The sequence below is a fragment of the Bos javanicus genome, chromosome 3 (assembly GCF_032452875.1).
Source record: "Bos javanicus breed banteng chromosome 3, ARS-OSU_banteng_1.0, whole genome shotgun sequence".
Taxonomy (NCBI): domain Eukaryota; kingdom Metazoa; phylum Chordata; class Mammalia; order Artiodactyla; family Bovidae; genus Bos; species Bos javanicus.
The window spans coordinates 21,005,983-21,014,549 of record NC_083870.1 but is presented as its reverse complement, the minus strand read 5'-3'; the positions used below and the strand labels follow the sequence as shown (position 1 = coordinate 21,014,549).

Below are 8,567 nucleotides of genomic sequence, written 5' to 3'. Positions count from 1 at the left end.
AATCACAGTTTAATGTTTAATGCATAGCCTCATTGAATGCTAGGACAATTTTAAGAGGCCTAACATGGGAGGGTTTGAAGCTCCTGAACAGAGCTCAATGATTTTTGAAGAAAAAAGACAGACAATATTCTAATTTTAATGAGAATTATAAAGCCACTGATCCAAGGAGGCAAGTACAATTGCCTATACCGTGTGAATACCAGGCACTGTCCCATGATCTTTTCCAAGGTTTCTTTTTTTCGTCTCGGGCATTTCTCCACAAACATGCTCATATCAGAACTCTGCTGACTACCTGAAAGAAACCCTTTCCAAATGCCTGGGTTCTTTCTGTTCATCTCTCTCATCACTAAAGCACAAGGAATAGGAAAAAAAAAAACAACACACACCTAACACGTTACTATTAAACTGCTTAAATCCATAGAAAAAGAAAAAACTCTCTAAAGCAGCCAAAGCAATAAGGTGTGCTAGATATAGAAAACAAAAATAAAGGCAGTAGAGCAACATCTTTAAAAAAACTGAGAGAAAAAAGAAAGTCAACATGGAATTCTATTAATCTTCCCTCATGAAATATCTTTCAAAAATAAAAGATATGATGAATAATGTCACTTACAGAAACCCATACCAGACAGAATTCTGGATGTATAGAAAGGAATGAAAGACAAAATATGGTATCTGATGGAAAATATATAAGATTATTTCTTATCAAGAAAATCTCTTTAAAAATATGGGACAGTTTAAAGAAGGGGTTTATAATATATGAGAAGTAAAATGCATGATAATGCATAAAGGCAGGTAATGGAGAAATGTGAAGAGGTGTGATCACTTGAGGGCAAACTGGAGTAGGTTACAGATGTCTGCTCTAAAGCCTAAAGCAGTGACTGAAATAACAAAAGAGTTATAGCTAATAAGCCAATGAAGGTTAGAGAATGGAACCATAGGTAAAACCATGTAAACTCTCTTATAGAACAATTGTCCTTCTGGCACTCTACCCATATGCCTGTGTACAAGAATTATGACTGCAGTATTGTTTGTAATAATAAAAGCATAGAAGCAAATTAATTTCAAAGACTTGCTCGTGCTAAATTACTTCAGTCACGTTCGACTCTTTTCACCCCTATGGACCGTAGTCTGCTAGGCTCCTCAGTCAATGGGATTCTCCAGGCAAGAGTACCGGAATGGGTTGCCATTTCCTCCTTCAGAGGATCTCCCCAACCCAGAGATCCAATCCGCGTCTCTTTATTTCTGTTGTGGTAGGCAGGCAGGTTCTTTACCACAAGCACCATCTGGGAAGCCCTCAAAAAACCACACCTTCCCTGACTGGGAATCGAACCTGGGCCACAGGGGTAAAAGTGACAAATCCTAGCCCCTAGGCTACCAGAGGACCATACTATAAACTAGTCAATAAATACTAGTGCAAACAATAGATGAACTCTCACTGTTAAAAGGAACTCAGAGGGTAACGATGAGATGTTGACTCTCCTCTCTTTTCGCGAAATCCTGGATTCCAAACGACCTGTTTTCTTCAGGGGCTCTTTTGTGAGGATAAGATCAGCAGTGAACTTGACTTAGGTTCTCCTGTTGTGGACAAGACGTCGGCGACAAGTAGGTTAAAGAAGTCGAGGCCTTCCTCCATATTTACGTAGAAAGGATGAATTAATAAGCAGAAATGAGGGCAAACCCTTAAACTATATCTAAAAACGTCGTAGAGGCAGTCGTCCCTGGGTGGGCTCGAACCACCAACCTTCCGGTTAACAGCCGAACGCGCTAACCGATTGCGCCACAGAGACTCAAAGGACAGCGCTTCGCTAAAGAGTAACTGGTTCTTCCATGCCAGGAACAGCCACTCGCCTTTCTCAGGACAGCGGCTCCGGTTCCTAGCCTCAAACAACTGGAGAGGTGGAGTCGATGCAGCGTGTTCGTTCCCGCGAGGAAGCCGGGCGTCAGGCGAACTCGAAGGTGGAAGGGCAGCCGAGCTTCGCCGCCGCCCCTTGCTCCCCACCCGCAGCAAATGCAGCGCCCCGGTGACGCCCCGAGCCTGAGCCGAGGGGGTGCCGAGGGGGTCCCGAGGGAAGCTGACCCCCGCCCCCACCCCCTCGGTGGGCTCTGTGACGGCTCCGCATTTGCTGCGCGTTCACTCGACCATAGGAGAAGGCAATGGCACCCCACTCCAGTACTCTTGCCTGGAAAATCCCATGGACGGAGGAGCCTGGTAGGCTCCAGTCCATGGGATCACGAAGAGTCGGACACGACTGAGCGACTTCACGTTCACTTTTCACTTTCATGCATTGGAGAAAGAAATGGCAACCCGCTCCAGTGTTCTTGCCTGGAGAGTGCCAGGGACGGGTCGCATAGTCTATGGGGTCGCACAGAGTCGGACACGACTGAAGCGACTTAGCAGCAGCAGCAGCAGCACTCGACCATCTTCGCCTCTGGGCAGCTCTTTAGTAGATGTGGTCGGTTTGGCTGCAGCAAGAAAGAGATCAGGTCTAAAGAGGAAACGTGAAAAGGTGCGAGAGCAGCTGGCAAAAGCATGGATGAGACAACCCTAGTTTGTTGAATTTGTTCACAACCCAGGAAGCCTGTGAGGCACAGGCCGTATCCTGAGAGATGAAAATTGTTTTTTATTAAGTAGCTGAATAGGGAGGCAGAACCAGAGAAGGGCATGAAGGAGAGAAAAGCATGAGTATGTGCGTCTAATAATTAAACAGCAAAAATAATGTGGATATGTTTACGTCAAAGAAATTAACCTGCGGGCCTCTGGTGCATCGTGACTGTAAAATGGTTAGTGCTGTGTTGTGGCTTCATTACTGAGAGGAAAACAGGCAGGAAGGCCAGGGGTCTCCAAACGGAGGAAATAGGCTGCAAGTGTCAGACATCTTTTCTCTCCTAAGCGGCAGAAGGAAACAAACTAGTGTTACCTTTTTTCCCCCTTCTCTCTACAAATTTAAAAAGAGGTTTCTCTTAAAATTCTGTGTTGCCATAATGACACCTGGTTCCACCTGAACTTAACTATTCTCAAACCTTGAGGTAACCAATGCATTTTTCTTATGGAAATGTTTGTCTTAAGCCATGTTAATGTACTATGCATTTACCTTAGACTCAGAACCGACTTGACAAACCAGTATATTATACATTGTTCTCCTAATCTATGTTAATGAAACTATATATTTGTATGGAAATCTGCCTTTCTTCAAGATTCATGCCAATTGTTTTACGGCTAAGGATGACTCACCTGGTGCCATTCTCTGAGTTTTGGGACATTTCCTTTCTTTAATTAGCAGACTGCTAGAGTCCGACAGGACTGAAGTGACTTAGCAGCAGTAGCTATATAACATCCAGCTAAAGACTAGCAGGGGGTACTCTTTCTGCCCCTTTCTGATGTCTATGTCAGAAGCTTTCTCTATCTCTTTTATACTTTAATAAAACTGTATTACACAAGAGCTCTGAGCGATCAAGCCTCGTCTCTGGGCCTGGATTGAGTTCTTCTCCTCCGGAGGCCAAGAATTCTGGCTCTTTCATGGTTCAGCAACAACTTTTCAATTACCCTCGGTACAAATCCAAGTTAAGCAACTAGACCCCTTAAGAAGCGGTCAGAGAGCAGAGTTTACTCCTGGCCACACAGTACAATGCCATGAGAAGAGGAGTAACTCCCACAGCGCACACACCTGCCAGTGGCTGCTCAAAGCGAAACCAAGGATGACTGTTGTCTCACTATTGAGCAAGAAATGTCCCTAAGGGTGAAATACTGCCTCTTAGGGGGGCCTTGTCTGAGCTTAGCCATTTTGCTGTTAAAGATAATTCAAATACCAGTGAGGGTTTTGACACTAAATGAGAACAAGTTTGTATAAAATGCAAAGTAGTTGTCATGGTCTAAACCAACTTGTCTTCATTCACCAGCCACTAATTTTGAACTATATAGTTCATGTAAAGCACAAATCTTTAAAACACAATTTGTGGAATTTTAGTAAACATAATCATCACCCAGATCAAGTTATAGAAAATAGCCATCGTCCCAGAAATGTCCTCTGAGCCCTTTTCCAGGCACTTGTTACCCAATCTCAGTTAGTTAATTGCTATTGTGAAGTCTATTGCAGAGGTTACTATTGCTACTGAAATTTAAATGAATGAATGTACATTTTTTTGTATCTGGCTTTTAAAATATTATTTTCATTAAGCATATCTGTATTATTGTGTATGTGTGCGTGCGTGCTAAGTCAGTTCAGTCATGTCCAATTCTTTGTGACCCTGTAGATTGTAGCCCACCAGGCTCCTCTGTCCGTGGATTCTCCAGGTGAGAATACTGGAGTGAGTTGCCATGCCCTTCTCCAAATATTACTCTGTATATCACTTCTTAATTTTGGTTTTATTGTATTAATTTTGGTGTTATTGTTATTGATGAATATTGCTGGTGTTTTGGTGAATATTCTGTACCAGTCTTTTTTGTGTACTTTTGCATTCACAGAAGTACTGCTACTGCTGGGTCATGGAATAGCTGCAAGTTTAACTTTACTAGAAACTGATAAACAGGGCTCTAGAATGGTTTCAAACCAGCAACGATGGTTGCAGTTGCTCCACATTCCTGTCAGCATTTGGTGTACTAATTCTTTTAAACATAACCATACTGGAGGCTGTGTGATGATACCTTCTTATAGTATTAATGTGAATGTTCCTAATAAATAAAAATATCAAGAATATTGTCTTAGAACTTTTGGTTATTAAGATATCTTCCTTTGTGATCTAGTAAGACATCGGCTTAGCTTTCCCAGAAGGAAACTGGCTGAAAAAGTCCATCGCCACAGTGCTGGTAGATCCTCCCCAGATGTCTCTTGAGACAAGAGACCCAGACTCCTGGTGTTTGGAGCAGCAACAGGTACAGATCAATGACTAGCACAGCACCAGCCTACCCAGCTGGCCTCCCAGGTCTTTGCCATATCCATGCACTTGTCAGTTGACCGAGAGCAGAATATATTTTTAAAATATTCTCTGAGTAACTTGACTTTTCAATTCATCTCACTACCACAAATGCAAAACTATTATCAGCACCATAATCAGAAGTTGGGTATAAAGATCGATGCCAGAATACCAAAAGGATGGTGATCTAGGCAACTCCTCCAACTGCTCTTAATTCAACTTCCCGTGGTCTCTGCCCTGCAGAGAGGATGTTTTCCTCTCTCCCTTGGACACTCAAGCTGAAGACCTGTTGGGACAAATGTTGCTTACACTGTAGGGCAAGAGGAGAGCCAGGGAGAGGGGAGGAGGGGATGATGTAGACCAAGGATGCAGAGGCAACAGGTGGAGTATGTGAGACAGCGCTGAAGCTGTGGGTCCATCCTTCTGGTGGGTGGGCTATGGGTTCTCCTGTGTGTAGGAGAGGGTGTAGGGGTGGGTGAGAGAGATTTGGAGGGCATTCTCTTGAATTCGTTTGGAGAAAGCAGTTTAGAAGAGTAGTGAAAGGCAGATGGAGGGGAGGGTTGTGACCCCAAGTGAACCCTGGAGGGGTCAGGGGCTGCACTGTGCCTACAGGTGTTGTGCCCCTAGTTACCTTGCAAGAGAGAGGCCATGGTCTTGAAGGTGTTTTCCCAGGGTGTAAGCCTTGTCTGTTGCACTTGTGAAAGCTGATGGCTGTGATTTCCCCACCTGTTGGAGGGATGTGGTGCTAGTGAGGGGTTTGAGTCACACCTTTCTCCTGATAATCCCTTGGTTCAGATGACACCTCTTCCATAATGCCTCATTGTGCTATGCTGACCCAGGGCAAGAGCCACACCACTCCATGTACTCAACTGCCTGGGAATTAGGGTAAGCACCTGCATTTTCATGGCCCTCCTGTTTCATGACCAATGTGTATAGATGGGTCCTACTTCTTTTGCCAAGCCTCCTGACTGTGCTGTCTGTGGGCACGTGGGTTCCCCACCTATTGGACTTGGCACTTGCCTGGGGAGCCCTTGAGGGCTGGCTAGCAGGCACCAGCAAGAGAGAAGCCACACGTCAGGAGTTGTGGAAAAACATGGGAAATGTGGCCCAGAGTCCTCATACCTTTGGGGCCAAATAGGGGTCAGGTGGGGGCAGTGGAGGCACCCCTTTCAGGAACAAGGAGGCCAGAGGCTCTCTGGACCAAGGGGCACTTTCCCTTCCAGGCCTAGCCAATTCTAAGGCCTCTCATATGGCTTTCCCTTCTCCCTTTCCCTTCTCCACACCAGCTGTGTTCTTGGGGAGTGTAAGCCATGTCTCCCAACAAGCAGAAATCTCCCAACAAGTGAAATGTCCCAACACACTTCTAGTGCTTGGGGAAGGAGTTGGATCAATGTTTTCTGACAACAAGAGGACAGAGAACTTGTGGTGGCTGGAGGCAACCTCTTGCTTTGTTGGTTCTCTTGGCTGACACGAGGGCCCAGAATGATGCTCCTCCTTGAGCGCTTGGGTGGCACAGCCCAGGGGCTTGACCAGGCTGGTGTTTCTCCCACTGCTGCTTAGGGAACAGCAAGAAATCCTACGGGTCCACTCTTACAGAAGAGATGCCCAGAAAATGCTGCTGTAGAGCCTAGACTGTGCACTAAACCGCTTTGAAATGATGATTCCCTGGGCCATTCTTCCTTCAGTGAACCTTGGAGAGTGGAGAAATGATTGACGATGCTATACCCTTCACTGGCAGTAAAAATTCCACTTTCCTCTGACTTGCCTCACTGTTCCCTTCCACTCCCTCACTCCAGCATAGAATGTCACTGGTGTTGCTTTCCTGGACAATTTTTTGTCCTTAGCTCCCTTATCTTTAGGAGGCCTGGTGTGCTGCAATTCATGGGGTCACAAAGAGTCGGACACTACTGAGCAACTGATCTCTGATCTGATTCTCAAATAACTTGTGAAGTTACACAAGAAAGTTATAGTAGAAAGGTATTCATATTAGCCTTTCCCAATACTGTAGCTTGAAATCACCCCAATGTTCATCATATGTGAAGTAGTTTTACGTTAGTGTAATGCTTATCATTAATATCAAATTAAGGTGTGAGAAACGCAAATACACACAGATAGATACATATATGTATATATATATATATCACATAATGTTGGTTGATAATAGCTAGATAGAAAACTGTGCACACATTCACTTGAACTTGAAGAAAGGACAAAGCCGAATTTGAGATAGTTGACATTAGAATTGTTTAAAGTAGTATGGGATGGGTGGGCATTATCTGCTAAGTGTATCAAAGGGGCACGCTTGAATGACAAAAAAAATTACTCTGTCGTGATTCTGGTAATGATTACATGTTGCAATATTCTAATAGCCGCCCTTTACTGTTTTGTGTATTTTGTTGTGTGAACACATTTTAATAATTTCCTTTTAGGATAAAAATTGTGGGTAGGATGTCAGAGAATCCAGTGAAGACAATGACTGGATTGGAGTATATTATAAATTCTTTATTTAAATTCTATTCCGTTTTGTGTAAAAAAGCTTCACTGCTGTTTGAAATATTTCTGCTGCTAAGTCGTTTCAGTCGTGTCCGACTCTGTGCGACCCCATAGACGGCAGCCCACCAGGCTCCGCCGTCCATGGGATTTGCCAGGCAAGAGTACTGGAGTGGGTTGCCATGACCTTCTCCGAGAAATATTTCTACACACACACAAAGATTCTTGTCTGAGTACACAATTTCTTTCGTGGAAGCTACACACAAGACTCATTTAGAGTTTGAAACTGATCTTTAGATATTTTCTCGTAAATGGTGAGACCTGGATCAAGTCCAGAGTGCTTCAGCCTAGAGCACCATTGGGTTGACTTCCGTTCTTCTGACCTTACTCCGTTTGGTGACTAAAGAGTTGTTGTAGATACAATGCAAAAGAAAGAAACACTGCTGTGACTCGGATTCGAACCGAGGTTGCTGCGGCCACAACGCAGAGTACTAACCACTATACGATCACGGCGCGCCACTGTGCTGGCAATAAACTGCGTCTTTGTGCTCCTACATTTTAGTATAGCTGTTTCGTTGAATAACTGTCAAGTACTCCTGCGTTTCCGTCACGTCTTCCTTCCGTTATTCTCTTCCCATTCTGATGCATTTTTCATCTCTTTCAGCCCGCGCCTCAAAACAGGTCTCCTGGGAAGTATCTTTGTTTTGACCTTGCCTCTCCTCCTGGTTACATTTCCCCATTTGACCGATCTTCCCCAACACCTGCTTCCGGCTCACGCTCACAGACCGCAACCTAGCGGAGGGAGGGCAGCGCCAACGGCTCAGGAGCTCAGATGAAGGCGGAGAAAAGAACCGAAAGACCCACTACTGAGCCCACCGGGCGTTCAGCCTCCCTCGAGCCCTCCTCCGCTCAGGCCCGGGGCGTCTCCAGGGCGCTGCATCTGCAGCGAGTGGGGAGCCAGGCGCGGCAGGGACGTTCGGCTGGACTTCTGCCTTCGCAATGCTCAACTTCCGGCTTCCCCACGGGTTCCTCCCGTTTTCATAGGCTTTGGAACGGGTACTGCTGTCCTGCTAAAGGCAGGGAGCTCCCCCTAGAGCGGAAGGCGTGATTGCTTTCTGCCAGATGAAGTTGTGCAGGAGGTAGGAGACAAAGACAACCGTTCCAGA

General features: G+C 45.2%; 1 non-coding gene across 1 annotated transcript; it reads right to left on the bottom strand.

Annotated features, from left to right (window-relative positions):
* Positions 1-1,713: 1,713 nt before the first annotated feature.
* On the bottom strand, positions 1,714-1,787 carry TRNAN-GUU (transfer RNA asparagine (anticodon GUU)). The gene has a single exon. It is a non-coding gene; the product is annotated as a tRNA-Asn (tRNA).
* Positions 1,788-8,567: the final 6,780 nt, after the last annotated feature.